General features: G+C 37.4%; 1 pseudogene; it reads right to left on the reverse strand.

The window, feature by feature from the left end:
* Positions 1-14,164: 14,164 nt before the first annotated feature.
* LOC125353934 lies at positions 14,165-15,338 on the reverse strand (annotated as a pseudogene).
* Between the last annotated feature and the right edge of the window lie 242 nt (positions 15,339-15,580).

Raw genomic sequence — 15,580 nt, forward strand, 5'->3', positions numbered from 1 at the left:
AATTTTACAACTAGGCCCAGTCTTGTAGCCACCTGACCATTTTGCAGCTTGATATAATCAGGGAAGACTCGTGATTGAGGCCCATCTCATCTATTCATAGAATGAGGGTCTTAGACATCTACATTAAAGTTGTTTCTAGCCTATGGGAAGCAGCCTGTGAGGAAGCTGCCAACACACCTTGTGTTTCTTTTTTTTTTTTTTTCCTGCCAGTCCTGGGCCTTGGACTCAGGGCCTGAGCACTGTCCCTGGCTTCTGTTTTGCTCAAGGCTAGCACTCTGCCACTTGAGCCACAGTGCCACTTCTAGCCGTTTTCTGTATATGTGGTGCTGGGGAATTGAACCCAGGGCCTCATGTATACGAGGCAAGCACTCTTGCCAGTGTGGGTTTACTGTGTCACTTTTAACAAATTAGAATGACAGTACAGAGAACGTTACTTCTGGATCTGGTCCTGAAAAAGACTTTTGCCTCTACCTGGGAGGCTTGTTCTCTCTTGCTGTTGAGAGGGAAGCCATTGCCACATTTTTGAGTTGCTGCTGTAAGATGATCATGTGGCAAGGAAATGAGGAAAGTCTCTGGCCAGTGGTAGATAAGAAATTAAATTCTGCCACCAGAAATAAGGAGTTTCCTACCAACAGTCATCAAGCAACTGAAGCCTATGAGGAACTGAATCCTACTAACAACCATGTCATTGAGTTTGGAATTGCATATACCTGTTGAGCCTTCAGATGAGATGAGGACTATGACAGACACCCCAGTGGAAATCTCATGAAGGAACTTGAGTTAGACATACCCAGCTTAGTTCTGCTTGGATTCTATACCCAGAGAAACTGTGATTTAAATAAATGTTTGTTTAAATTACTAAATTCTTGTGGCAGTATTCTATACTGCAATAATTTGTTTGTACTGTGTGAGATTGACTTGTCTTACTACATCTTGTGATTTAACTTTGAATATGTTGATAATTATTGAAGTTGTGCAATGGATGGGCACATTGAGGCTTATGATGTTATTTACTTTTTATGTCTAAAAGTTTATATAAGTTCCTTAAAATACATATGATCATTAAGAAAATTCACATTTTCCTTTTATCTTTTCCTCAAATTAAACATTGGTTCCTTTGTGTTCTCTCAGATGAATTAGTACTTATCATTTCAGTTAGTTTTATTCATAACTTTCAGAGCATACTTATAAAATTCAATACACTTACCCCTAAACAAGCTGATATTTATGAAAGGAAAGTCTAAAGACCTTTTTTTTCCAATGTAGTATCTGTAGGGGAAAGAGATTTATAACCTGTGTAACAAGTCTAGACTTTATAACTAAGCAAACCTGAGTTTAAAGTGATGCAAAATAGCTACGATCACTCTTATTTTTAAAAGCTTTAAAACTGATTTAGTAAAATTTGCCTTATTGACCTGTAATAAATTAATATTAGATAACACTTGGTGAGTATTAGTTATATATCTGGCAATTATTTTTCTTGTATTGCATTAAAATATTAGAGCAATGGAATAATCTATCTTTCATATTTATCAAAGGGAAATTGGGCACAAGATATCTTAAAACTTTCTCAAGGACACAATGGTGGTTTTAGTGATGAAGTTGGAAATTCAACTAACATTTTAATCACTAAAATTTCCCTTAACCTTTCTCTTTTGCATCAGACATTTGGCTCCCAAAAACCGATGCTTTCTCATTTGTCTTGGTTACCCCTCCTTCATCACTTTGATCTGCTCAGAGTGTGTCTGTTTAGGATGAAAGATTTCTACATGACTTCCTTACTCTCTTTTAAATTACCTCAAAGTAGAAACTGGCTCTTAGATATCTTGCTATCATATACACCTATTAGAAAATAATGCCTACAGCATGAGAGGAATTCAATGCATTCATTCTAAATTAAACATTAGCTGAATGAACAGACGACATCATTTTTACATTACTCCTGCTACTCACAGAATTAAAAGTTTTGACTAGAAAAATCATTTTTCTGTGTTTAAAGCTTGAATTATTACCTAGTAAAATTGAAAAAGCTATCATTCACCAGCCAATCATACAAAAGGATCAAGATGATAAATGAAAGGAAATCTGCACACAACCAGAATGACACCCCCCCCCCAACATACACCATCAACACAAAATGGTCTTAGAGAACAAACATAATTACATTGTGCAGAATGTTGATTACCCAGCTACATCCTAGGTTCACATGATTTTGGGGCTTGTGGAAAACAAAAACCATAACAATGTCCAAAAAATGCAGTCTATGTCAAAGGCCAGGGGATCCCTGCCCTAGATTCACATCAGAAACCATGTTGGATTGCCAACAGATTACAATTAAGCTCTAGCCTTGTACAAATAATGGATGTGTACTAATAAAATAAAAAAAAACAACTGTTTCTACTAATGTCCTTCTAATAGCCCTCTACTATCTTTCAATTATTAAGTGTTGCACTGGATAACTTCACCATTATCATAATTCAGGAAAAATAAATGAGGCATATAACTCTAAAAGGTAACAAATCATTTGTTATTTATAACATGTTGTCTGGGAATATCTTAAATAATGTAACTATAATATTTGACTCTATGTTCAGCATAATACAGTAGTATGTTTGCTGTATACAAAACTCAGATGTTGAAATCTTTACCATTCTCACATGTAAAAAGTTGGAAAGTACTTTGCCAATCACGAACATTAAAATAGCAATGAAAATTTGTTTTATCTTTAGTACTTTGCCAGAAATAAATTTTTTTAAATAAAATGGCCTTGTATTTATTAACATGCAACTTTCAAAAGTGAAGTGTCATTGAAAGTGAAATTCAAAAGGGTATGGAAGAAATCCTACATAAAGTAAAATTTTTGTTAGTATTGGCCAATTCTGTATGATAAGTATGCTGGCATTTGTTAAATTGTTTACTGTACTTGCTCACTGATTTTTAACTTTTCAAAACAAAGAAATATCAATCAATAAAAAGAAAAAATGTACTTCAGGTTTCTGCAAAGAAAAGTTTTTTTTTACTTTGTAAATCAATGAAATAAATTACCCATGAGTGTGTTTTCCTAAGTAAAAATTTCCCACACATATTCCATTCTTTGAACCAAGCTACAAGTTTCTTATGGAGCACAATGGCATTGCAGTTAGAGACCAAGAAATAGTCAAATCCACTTAAAATTTATAAATAAAACTGCATGGGAGTAGTAAGATAATAAATTAAAAGTTTCAAAACAATACTCATAGCTCCATATATGAAATCACATTAAATGTCAAAATTGATATCTAAGGTTATTGTCAATTTCATTTTCTGGTCACTCAGAAACAAGAGCAATAAACCAGCATAACTGAAAAGGTTGTATTTTAAGAAAATTATTTTTCATGTTTTCTTTCAAAGTATTGTCTTTAATTATTGCATCTGTTTTACTCATGATTCTTCAATGCTACTTAATTTTGTTATGGTAACTGACTCGTACATAGTTTCTGCCTTAAAATTTTACTAATACATCTCAGATTACCTCCACAAAATAATATTATCTCTTCCATAATTAATTGTGGGTATTTTTTTCTCATCTTATTTCCAAATCCAGTTAGGTATTAGATACTTTCAGATGCCATAAATGAATTTTGTTTAAACTGAAATAGTTTTTAACCAATTGAGTGAAAAGAAGAGAAAATTGGGGACTGGTTTATGTTTTTGCTAAGTCTAGATTAAATTAAAATGAAAATAGTAATGATGTAGGGTTTGGTTGTTTGTTTGTTTTTTTTTTTGGCCAGTCCTAGGCGGTGAACTCAGGGCCTGAGCACTGTCCCTGGCTTCTTTTTTGCTCAAGGCTAGCACTCTGCCACTTGAGCCACAGCTGCACTTCTGGCCATTTTCTGTATATGTGGTGCTGAGGAATTTAACCCAGGGCCTCATGTATACGAGGCAAGCACTCTTGCCACTAGGCCATATTCCCAACCCCGATGTAGGGGTTTTTGTTGTTTCCTCCCACCTAACCAAAGGAAGATTAGATGGTATTAAAATACTGGTAATCATGTGAACCTTGAATTAGCAGTGCTAGATAAGTACAGGCCTCACACACAGCATGACAATGAACTATGAATTCTGACCTCTTTGCCGCTTAAGTATTTATGACTATTATTTCAACTATAAAAATTCTACACATTATTAAAGTCCAATTTGAATTTCGTTGCCTCTAAACTGTCTTTCCCATTGATTAAAATGGGATATCATGTCTGCCTACCAATTGATTTGGAGTTTTGTATGAACCATGCTTAGGATGCTTAGAATTATACTCTGCCAGCTATGGAGAGGAACCTTCAGAACATCTAGGTCAAGCCTCTTTCCAACCAGTAAAGGATTTCCTTACCTAACAATGCTAAGGAGCTGGGCCAGCCCAGTTTATACCTTGATAAGTGCTTACAAACTTGATGGACAATCCATGTGGCCATGCCAGTGTCAAGTACAAATATCTAGTCCTATTCCTTATTGCCCCATATCAAATATTAAAATATTCTAAATTGAACAAGTCCGAACTTGTAAGAGGAGACCTTCCTCAGAAGAAAGACTATTACACGCAATATGGAAAAATTTAAAATTTCAGAAATCTGCAAGGGTCCCCAGTTCATAGAGGAAAAGACCTTTACTTCTCCATCCAAGGCTAAGCAGTAAATATGAGAATGTAGGGAAAGAGTGGTGGGTAAGCTGCATGCATGTCCTGAGATTTGGCAGGAATTACTTCCTCAACTGTCAATTTTCAGGCTAAAGTGAGGACTGGGAGGAGGGTATATTCTACATTCTAGGGGCTTAATTAGGTCTGAGAGCAAGCTTCAGAAAATGTGAATGTGAGCTAAATTAATAAAGGGTGATCATGTGCTGTTCTGAACAACTATATGCACAAAGAATATTTTCTTTAAAGAATGGAACCACTGAGCCTGCTAGGTGATTTTTTTAATCATTATTATTATGTAGTTGTACAAAGGAGTTACAGTTCCATAAGTCAGGTTACTAGTACAAGGCTTCTTGGTCAATCTCACCCCTTCCTTCATTTTCTCCATTTTTACATAATGTATACTGAATATAATGATTACATATCCTCACTGTCCCCCCTCCATTCCTGTGACCCCTCTTTGTCCATCTCCCAAAATATGTTTCCACTTCTTCGCATTCACTTTGATAAATAGTACATCAGCTGTTCAGAGGATTTGTTCCTTAAGTATACTCTCTTTTAGTCAGTTTGAGTGTAAATAATTTAAGTCCTTTATACATTAGCATGCATAGTTGTATTTTAGATCTAGCTTCCACATATGGGAGAAAATATGTGCCATTTCTCTCTGAGCCTGTCTTACTTTATTTAATATGATTTTCAAGGTCAACCCATCTCCCTAAAAATGATATATTATTCTTTCTAATGGATGAGTTAAATTCCATTGTTTAGATATACTACATTTTCTTGATCCACTCATCTATTGTAGGACATCTGGGCTGTTCCCATACTTAGCTATTGTGAATAATGCATCAATGAACATGGATGTTCAAGTGTCTTTACCATATGCTGCCTTGTATGTAATGTTCTGGTTAGATACCAAAGAGTAGTATGACTGGATCATAGAGTAGTTTTATGCTTAGTTTTTTAAGGAATCTCCAAATTGCCCTCCATAGTGGTTGTACTAATAAACTTCCCCACCAACAGTGGCAATAGGGTTCATTTTCCCCACATCCCTGCCAAAATTTGTTATTGTTCAAATTCTGAATGCTGGCCAATCTTACTGTGGTGAGGTGGAAGCTCAATGGTGTTTTGATATGCATTTCCTTTATGGTCAGGAATATTGAACATTTCCTCATTACTTTATAGGCCATTCTTACTTCTTCTAAGAAGTCCCTATTTAGTGATTCTGTACTTACTTTGGGCTTACTAGTTAGGGGACTTTAGTAGTTAGGCCTGCCCAGGGAAAGGCATATCAGTCTGCACGTAGACTTCTCCCTCCCCCTTTGTTTCCAAGTCTCCTAGCAGCACCTGCATTACCCGGTGATCGGCATACCTGTAGGCAGTTATCTCCCCTTTCTCTGAGGTCACATCTTGGACATCCCCATTCAGCCTGGGCAAGGTTCCTAGATGCTGAGGTCATGGCTGCATCTGCAGTGGCCACACCTCCTCCCTTCCTTCTCCCCACACTAACCCCAATCTTCCCTTTCTCTGGGCACCTTCCATCTCATGTGGACTGGAAGCATGCTCTCCCCCCAATAAGCTCCATTCTGCCTGAGCCATGGGGCAGTTTCCTTACATTTGTTTTTTGAGATCCTTACATATTATGGATATTAGGCTGTTTTTAGATGTATAAATGGTAAAGATCTTCTCCCAGTGATTTGACTGTCTTTTGGGTTTATGTTCTTTGCCTGTGCATAAGCATTTGATTTGATGTAATCCCATTTGTCAAGTCTTCCTCCTGTTTAGGTAATGTTTAGAAATAAGATGTCTAGAAATAGAGCAGCAATCTTAGGCATATGAGAAAGAATGCCCCATGAGAAGAAAGTTAAGAACAGGCCAGATCATTATCACCCTTTCAAAGGCAGGAGAATCTGCTCTACTTGAATTTTTGTTTGGAGGGAGGGTGGCATAGAAGAGAAATAAATCAGCATCTGTGGGGATAGGTAACATGAGTCATATTTATGTTATAACCAAAGGTCTAGCTTGTTAGAAAGACATTTTCAATAATCTAGTCTAAAATTTTTCCAAACATTAATTTGTATCTTTATAAGTGGGGCTTGATGGACTAGGAATATGGCTTAGTGGTAGAGTGCTTGCCTAGCCTGAATGAAGCCCTGGGTTCGATTCCTCAGCACCACATAAACAGAAAAGGTTGGAAGTGGTGCTGTGGCTCAAGAGGTAGCTAGCCTAGAGCAAAAAGAAGCCAGGGACAGTGCTCAGGTCCTGAGTCCCAAACCCCAGGACCTGCAAAATAAAAGGGGGGAGGGAGGCTTGAATTCAGGTCCTTGAGCTCTTGCTTAGCTGTTTCTCTGAAGGCCAGCACTCTACCACTTAATCCATTTGATTAATTAGAGAAAACTATACCTTGGATTTATTTGTCTTCCCTGGCTGGCTTCAAACTTGAATTCTCATATCGCAGCTTCATGAGTAGTTAGTATTATAGGCCTGAGGCACAAAATCCCTGGTCATAGAACTCTTAAAACAGTTTGATACTTAAGTGTCTCTAGCCCTGTGGATATTCATTGGTTTTAAAATGAATTTTAAAGATGAGTAATTCTTTATTTTCTTCATCTTTCTAATTCTTATGAATTTCTTTCCGTGGCAATATTTTTAGGCTACTCTAACTAATGGCATTTCTTTCAGTCTTCAAAGCAAGGAGTCAGGTTATTGTACCTGAAAACATGATATATTTATGAAGTACAATACAGATATTGGTGTGTTGATATATTATTGTTTTTCACCCTGCTATTGCCTTTTACTTAGTATGCACTAATAAATATGTTTCAGGAACTTCGTGACGTTTCTAATTCCAACAAATTAAAGATATTTGTAGGATATGAAAGGCTCACAATTAGTTATAATGGTATTTCAAAGCCTCAGGGTTAGGCTAATAACTAAATGACAAAAATTAGCTAAAACGAAATATGGCCTATTGTAAGGTCTGCCCTGGAAGGCAGTTCAGGCACCTCACCCACCCTGTCAAAGTCTTCCTCCAGTAGCTAAGTTACCTAAGTACCAGCACACCTGGAGACAGTCACCTCCCCCTTCTCTGAGGTCACATCTTCCACTGCCCCCCCCCCATGCCTGCCATCAGATCCTGGGAGGTTCCCCTACTCTCAGGTCATATCAGCATCCAACATTGCTACATCTTCCCCCCACCTGGCTACATCTCCCCGCTACCTGGCCACATCTCTCTGCCCCTTTCCTACTCCCAGCCCCTTGGCCACAGGCTTCACCATGCAAGGCGGGGAAGCAGTTTGGAATATACTTTTCTCTCCTGCTTGAGTATGGCATGGTGTTCTTTTCATAGGTTACCTAATTAAACCTAACAGCTATCTTTCTAAAAGCCTTCTTTGAGTTAATTTTATTATTTTTGTTACATCAGAGAAGTGCAATATTTGAAGAAATCCTGTGGTTAAATCTTTTACAAATGCAATCCCTCTTCCTTTATTCACCAACAATTTATTTGTTGGGATTTTTGTGTTGCTTTAGACATACCTTGCAATGGTGTATTATATAAGGTTTAAGCAGGATGTTAACTAACAACCTGAACAGTTGTCAAGGAAACCAGAAGGAAGGCAAAAAGGTAGCCCAGACAAAAAGCAAGAACTACTCCAATCAAGTATTTTTCTGAGCAGGTACATTTTACTAAGAGGCAGCTTGATTCTGCTGACCAGCTCACTTAGGGTAGGTCCAGATATAACTTAGTAGTCTATGGAATATATTTCTGCCAAAATATGCATGTCTCCTGGATGATTAACATATTATTTTGATGCAGGAGGTTTCAAATTTTGAAATCGACATTCGATCTTGCTACCTTGGAGTGTGAGCAGTTCCAACAAAGATCTTCTTATAGTATCATACTTCCTTTGACAGAATTCTCCAGAGATGATAAGATGTGATCTAAGGGCTATTAAAGAGCCTAAACCAGATAATATGCCTTTTCACTGTCACTGTTAGAGACTGTCCCTTAGGGTTTTTCTTAGGGGAAAGCAAGACAAGCCAAATTGATAGTTTTTGTTTGGAGCTTCACCTGGGCATGTAAGCCTGATAAAACTTCAAAACAAGCAATAAATATGGTCCTAAATGGATATGTAAGTGTAATGTCCAATGGAAAGATTAAATCCAAGTAAAAGAAACACTATAATTTTAGTGTATATAAAAAAATCTTACCAGGCTGGGAATTTGGTTTAGTGGTAGAATGCTTGCCCAGCATGCATGAATCCCTGGGTTTGATTCTGAAGCACTACATACATGAAAAATGCTGGAAGTGGTGCTGTGGCTCAAGAGGTAGACTGCTAGCCTTGAGCAAAAAGAAGCCAGGGACAGTGCTCAGTCCTTGAGTCTAAGCTCTAGGAGTGGCAAAAATAAATAAATAAAGCTTATCTTTCAAAAATTCAATGACTAAAGAAGGTTAACATTGCCCAAGTGATGAAAAATAATTATTTGCATGAATAGAGAATGATTTGTAATTTGAACTTAATTATTCATAAGTAAACAGATGCTTCCAAGTTTCATAAATGACTCTGAAAACATCTTTCATTATATTTTAATTCTTTTAGAACATTTTCCTGGCAATATATACAGTTTATTTTGTGCAGCATACTTTAATTATGGGATGCAACAATAAGCTTCATATGTTTTATAAAAGACCCATTCTAAGTTAATAAATCTCAAATATAGCTAAAAATGAGTTTTCTAAAAATATGTTATAATGACCTTCATACAAAGACACAAAACTATAGAAGCAATTGGTGTGGAAATTTTAAAGCATAAAAACTATCCAGTAAGGTGCTGGCAAAGTTGGTTCAACACATGCAACAAACTAAAACTACATCCTTATATATCATCCTGCACCAAAATCAATTCCAAATGAATTGAAGACCTCGAAATCAAAACAGACACCCTGAAAACACTAAAGGAAGGAGTAGGAGAAACACTTGGGCTCCTTGGCACAGGATGGAACTTCCTAAACAAAGACCCAGAAAGGCTACAAATCAAAGAAAGGTTGGACAAATGGGACTGCATCAAACTGCAGAGCTTCTGCATGGCAAAGGACATAGCTCGCAAGATAAACAGAAAGCACACAGATTGGGAGATCTTTACCGGCCAGTCAACGGACAAAAGCCTCATATCTAAAATATATGCAGAACTAAAAAAATTACCTTCCTCCAAAACAAAACCGCAAAGAACCAATAGCCCCCTCAACAAGTGGGCTAAAGACTTACAAAGAGACTTCTCTCGTGAGGAAATGAGAATGGCCAAGAGACATATGAAAAAGTGCTCTACATCACTGGCCATAAAAGAAATGCAAATCAAAACAACATTGAGATTCCATCTCACCCCAGCAAGAATGTCATATATCAAGAAAACTAACAATAACAATTGTTGGAGGGGATGTGGCCAAAAGGGAACCCTATTCATTGTTGGTGGGAATGTAAACTGGTTCAGCCACTCTGGCAAGCAGTATGGAAATTCTTCAGAAGGCTAAATATAGAACTCCCCTATGACCCAGCAGCCCCACTGTGGGGTATCTATCCAAAAGAACACAAACAAAATCACAGTAAAGCCACCAGCACAACAATGTTCATCGCAGCACAATTTGTCATAGCTAGAATCTGGAACCAACCCAGATGCCTCTCAGAAGACGAATGGATCAGGAAAATGTGGTACATATACACAATGGAATTTTATGCCTCTATCAGGAAGAATGACATTGCCCCTTTGTAAGGAAATGGAAGGAAAAAATTATACTAAGTGAAGTGAGCCAGACCCAAAGAAACATGGACTCTACGGTCTTCCTTATTGGGAATAATTAGCACAGGTTTAGGCAAGTCACAGCAGAGGATCACAAGAGCCCAATAGCTATACCCTCATGATCACATAAGATGATGCTAAGTGAAATGAACTCCATGTTATGGAAACGATTGTTATATCACAGTTGTAACTACTTTCAACGTCCCATGTGTATCTGTAGCTTCTATTATTGATGATGTTCTTGTATCACCTTCCTGTGGTTGTACCTACACTATCTCTGTTATCTTATCTGAGTATATTGGAAACCATGTATACTGGTATTAGAACTAGGAAATTGAAAGTGAATACCAAAATTGAGAGACACAGGGTAAAAAAAGAAAAACAACTACAAAAGCAATACTTGCAAAACTGTTTGGTGTAAGTGAACTGAACACCTCATGGGGAGGAAGAGAAAGGGGGAGGAGGGAGGTGGGGTATGAGGGACGAGGTAATAAACAGTACAAGTAATGTATCCAATGCCTAATGTATGAAACTGTAACCTCTCTGTACATCAGTTTGATAATAAAAATTTGAAAAAAACAACAACTATCCAGTAAGCCTCTTAACAACACTGTCCAATATCAGAAAATATCCAAAAAGCAGTCAATTCTGGATAAATTCTTGGTGTTTATAAATAATTTCCATCTGAAAGAAGGCATGTGTGGTTACAAGGCTTTTTAAAAAAATAAGATTTCTTCTAATTGTTGTTGTAAGAAATACTCATATATTATATGGCTCACATTACCATAGCATTCTATCTTTTTATAAAAAAATTTTTATTATCAAACTGATCTACTGAGAGGTTACAGTTACATATGTTAGGTATTGGATACATTTATTTATATTCAGAATTTGTAGTCATTGGAATGCTACAAAACAAGGTTATTGAATATTTGTTTATTGCTATAGTTTGCAGATTGAGCCCAGAGAGGAGGGAAAGAGAGAGGCAGAAGCAATAAAGAGGAACTGGAGAACCGTGCCTGTGGTACAAGTGTATGTTTAACATGGAGTAAGTGACATTCAATTATTTTGACAAATCTCCAATATTCCTACATTTTTGACTGAGAATTACGTAAGAGAGGACAGGGCTGTGTAGCTTGATTTAGTCATTATCTTTTCAATCTCTCTCAGCTTTTATAACTGAAATTTCTAGAAAATAGATAATTTGTATACAAGTCAAAGGGTACAGAAGTTTATCTGGTTTGGGGAGGGGAAAGGGAAGCACAGAAACAGTGGGACAAAGGGTGAACCAATTCACTAGACACTATGTTGGAAATGAACTATACAACTTGGCAAGATGGGAATTGGGAGGAGAAAAACTGGGAAAGGAAGAGGGAGGGGGTGACATTGTCAAAAATAAAACATACTCATTTATTACCTGGCCTATGTAATCCCTCTGTATATCACTTAATAATAATTTTTAATTAAAAATAAAGAATTTTTTAAATAGGTATTTGCCCTTCATTCTATTAGGGAACTTGAAAATTTCGGCATTGATTCCCTTAAAAGCCTAAGGTATGTAAAGTGTACCTTCTGTGGCAGGACTAACTACAGTCAGCCCAAGAACTCTGCTATAGCATCATTACATAGCATATCTCCTGCATGGCTGGCTCTAGCTTCCCTTTCTTTCACAGTCCTCCAACATGCAAAGATTAATGGACTATGAAATGACAGCTAGTCTTTGGGAAAGTCAGTCCTTCCACCCCCAAACTATACTTGAATGTAGAGTGACAGGAAATCCTTCCTTCCTAGCAAATAGGGAAAAGTTAACTTTTCTTTACCTTTTATCCCTCTAGGTCTATGATTCTTTTGTTATCAACCAGTAAAGGGCTCAATATCAAATTAGATCATCAAATCCTACTTATTTTTTCCCCCACAGTCTTCATAAAATCCTATCACATGCCTTTTATCCATTTATTTCAAATTAGCCCAACCACTAATATTCATAAGCCCTTTCACAAATTGCAGATTTGAAGCCTAGGTAGGAGAGAAATGATTCAGTAAAATAAACACAATTTTAGAGAACAGGCTGACATCCTGAAGCTTGCATAAATGAAATAGAAATGATCCGTCCACATAGAGATGCTTTTTATTAATAACAGTATTATTCCTTTAAATAAATGAAGAATGCAAATAAAGATCATAAACTAAAATAGAAAGTATAAAGTCCAATGAAAGAGAAAATAAAACCTAAAATCTAAGGAAAGAAAGAGAGATGAGACCAGGTTTATTGCTAACATACTGATTTCTATTTCATCCAAATTGCATTTCCCAGCAAACCTTGCTTAAGGCTTACAATTCGAGTTGATTTAAGAGATTATCATGGTTACTCAGTATGGACAACTAAAAGCTGACTTTAGCTTTCAATAAATTTGGCATTAGCAAAATTTTGCAATTAAATTCTATAAATCAAATAAACTTTTCTTTGGAAGCCATGCTTTCTTATTCTCCCCTTTACACTAGAAAATTAGTAAGTAGTGAAATTACACATAAAATCCTAGTAGAGACACAAAATTCTATGACTCTTATGAAATTGAATAGTTCAAATACATGTCTCATATCTTTGCCTTTGGATTACCTTTTTTATGGATTATAAAGCATTCCTATTCAAGTGTTATTATTGCTGCTTATAATGTAAGAATATAGTAGTGTTCTTTGAAGAGAAAGCCAAATCCACAATTCTTAAAAGCCCAAACATTAAAATTTCTTTCTCATTTTTCCCATCAACATTGGAATGATCTGCCAAAGTTATTTGCAATTCAAAGGCATTCAAAAAGGCAAAACAAAACAAAACAAAAAAAGGAAAGGAAGGAAGGCATTTAGGCATCTGAATAAGAAAATGCTTAACATTACTGCTATTTACGATTTCTAAAAATATGACTTGTTATAAAATAAGGCTGTATTTTTGCACTCCAATTGTACAAAGATGTCTTTCTGGATAAGTTTTAGCTTTGAACAGTAGCAGCAGAACCTGGATCATTGTCTTCCATTTCTCATTATGGTATTAACAGCCACAGGATACTGATGGTGGCTGTGAATTGACCCACTTAGGGTCAGTAGGAGCTTTTTTAAGTGAACACCTACTGCAAAAAGTAGCTGAACTGCCGAGGTGTTTATCTTTTAAATCTATATTTTCTTGGCACAAATATGGCTTTTGTGTCATCGAAGTAAAAGTGTTGTAAAGTACATAAGCCAGGCTTAAGTGCTTCATAAATGCAGATTTTCTTGCCATTATTTTAAGAGATGGAACATTTGAACAACATTTTAGAAAGCTAGTATACATGTTGTTCTTGTTGTTGTTACTGTTATTTCTGCTGTCATTGTTGTTTTGTCTTTATTTTTATGCATTCTCTCTTTTTTTTAAAGACACATTTATTCAGCTTCATTATCAAACTATTACATTTAGCAATCAACAGCATGGGTGCAAAAAAGAAAAAAAAAAGGAAAAAGTCTACATTAAAACCCTTTTGTTGGAATGCTTTACACTTTCCACAGAACAGAAACTAAAATAACCTGTTATATAATTAGTCACAAATACAGTCCTCGAGTTTTTTTGCCCATACACATGAGTATTGTCTAAAACATGTCTTCTTTGTAGCAGCTAGGCCCTGCCACCACTGTGCTTGGTTGAGTTCACAAATCTGTTGTAACCTGTAGTTTCCCTGTCACTTCTCTGGCTCTCCTCTCGTGCTAAGCTTTGTTTCCTGGCAACAATTAAAACCTTCTGCCACTGCCATAGCTACTGCTGCTGCTGGAACCACCATAGCCACCTTGCTTTCGTGGTTTGGCGAAGTATTGGCCTCCACCACCATAGGGGCCAGGGCTTCTGCCTCCAAAGTTTCCTCCCTCCATGGGTCCAAACTTTGAAGACTGATTGTTGTAATTGCCAAAATCATTGTAGCTTCCACCACCTCCAAAATTGCTACCACTACCACCGCCAAAGCCGCCTCCGCCTCCTCCGTTGTTATAGCTGTCATAGCTGCCACTCCCGCCATAGCCACTGCCCTGGTTTCCATAACCCTGTCCACCATTTCCATAGCCTCTGCTTCCTGAGTAACCAGGACCGCCTCCTCCATAACCACCATCATTACCAAATCCATTGTAGCCATCCCCACTACCGCCATATCTACCACCACCACCACGGCTGCCACCAAAGCCACCTCGACCATTGAAGTTTCCTCCACGACCAAAATTGTCGTTGCCACCAAAACCACCTCCACGACCGCCGCCAAAGTTTCCAGAACCACTTCTACCTCTTCGGCTGGAAGAAGCACTAGCCATCTCTTGTTTTGATAAGGCTTTCCTTACTTCACAGTTATGGCCATTCACAGTATGGTATTTCTGAATGACAATCTTGTCTACGGAGTCATGGTCCTCAAAGGTTACAAAAGCAAAGCCTCTCTTCTTTCCACTGCCTCGGTCGGTCATGTTTTCAATCACTTCAATTTTCCCATATTGTTCAAAGTAATCTCGTAGGTGGTGCTCTTCAGTGTCTTCTTTAATGCCACCAACAAAATTTTTTTTCACAGTTAAGTGGGCACCTGGTCTCTGAGAATCTTCTCTCGAGACGGCTCTTTTTGGTTCCACGACTCTTCCATCCACTTTGTGTGGCCTTGCATTCATAGCTGCATCTACTTCCTCCACGGTTGCATAAGTTACAAACCCAAAGCCCCTTGGAGCACTTGGTGTTTGGATCTCTTATTACCACGCAGTCCGTGAGGGTTCCCCATTGCTCAAAATGGCTCCTCAGACTCTCATCGGTCGTTTCAAAGCTCAGCCCTCCGATGAAGAGCTTCTGCAGCTGTTCAGGCTTCTTAGGAGACTCAGACTTAGACATGACGGCAGGAGGAGGGTGGGAAGAGGCACTTGAGCGATGCTTCCTCGGTTGCGTCCACGAAGAGAAAGTTTTTATGCATTCTCTAAAAGCTTTGTCAGAGGAAATAGATGTCCTCTAAAGGAATAGGGTAGTGGATTTTTTTTCCAACCAAGAAAATGTGGCCACTAGAGCAAAATTCCTGCTTACTGGGTGGTATCATTTGGAAAAAAGCACTCTATTGGTCGGCTCTTCTTTTTCCAGCC

This window comes from Perognathus longimembris, chromosome 1, assembly GCF_023159225.1.
Source record: "Perognathus longimembris pacificus isolate PPM17 chromosome 1, ASM2315922v1, whole genome shotgun sequence".
NCBI classification, from domain to species: domain Eukaryota; kingdom Metazoa; phylum Chordata; class Mammalia; order Rodentia; family Heteromyidae; genus Perognathus; species Perognathus longimembris.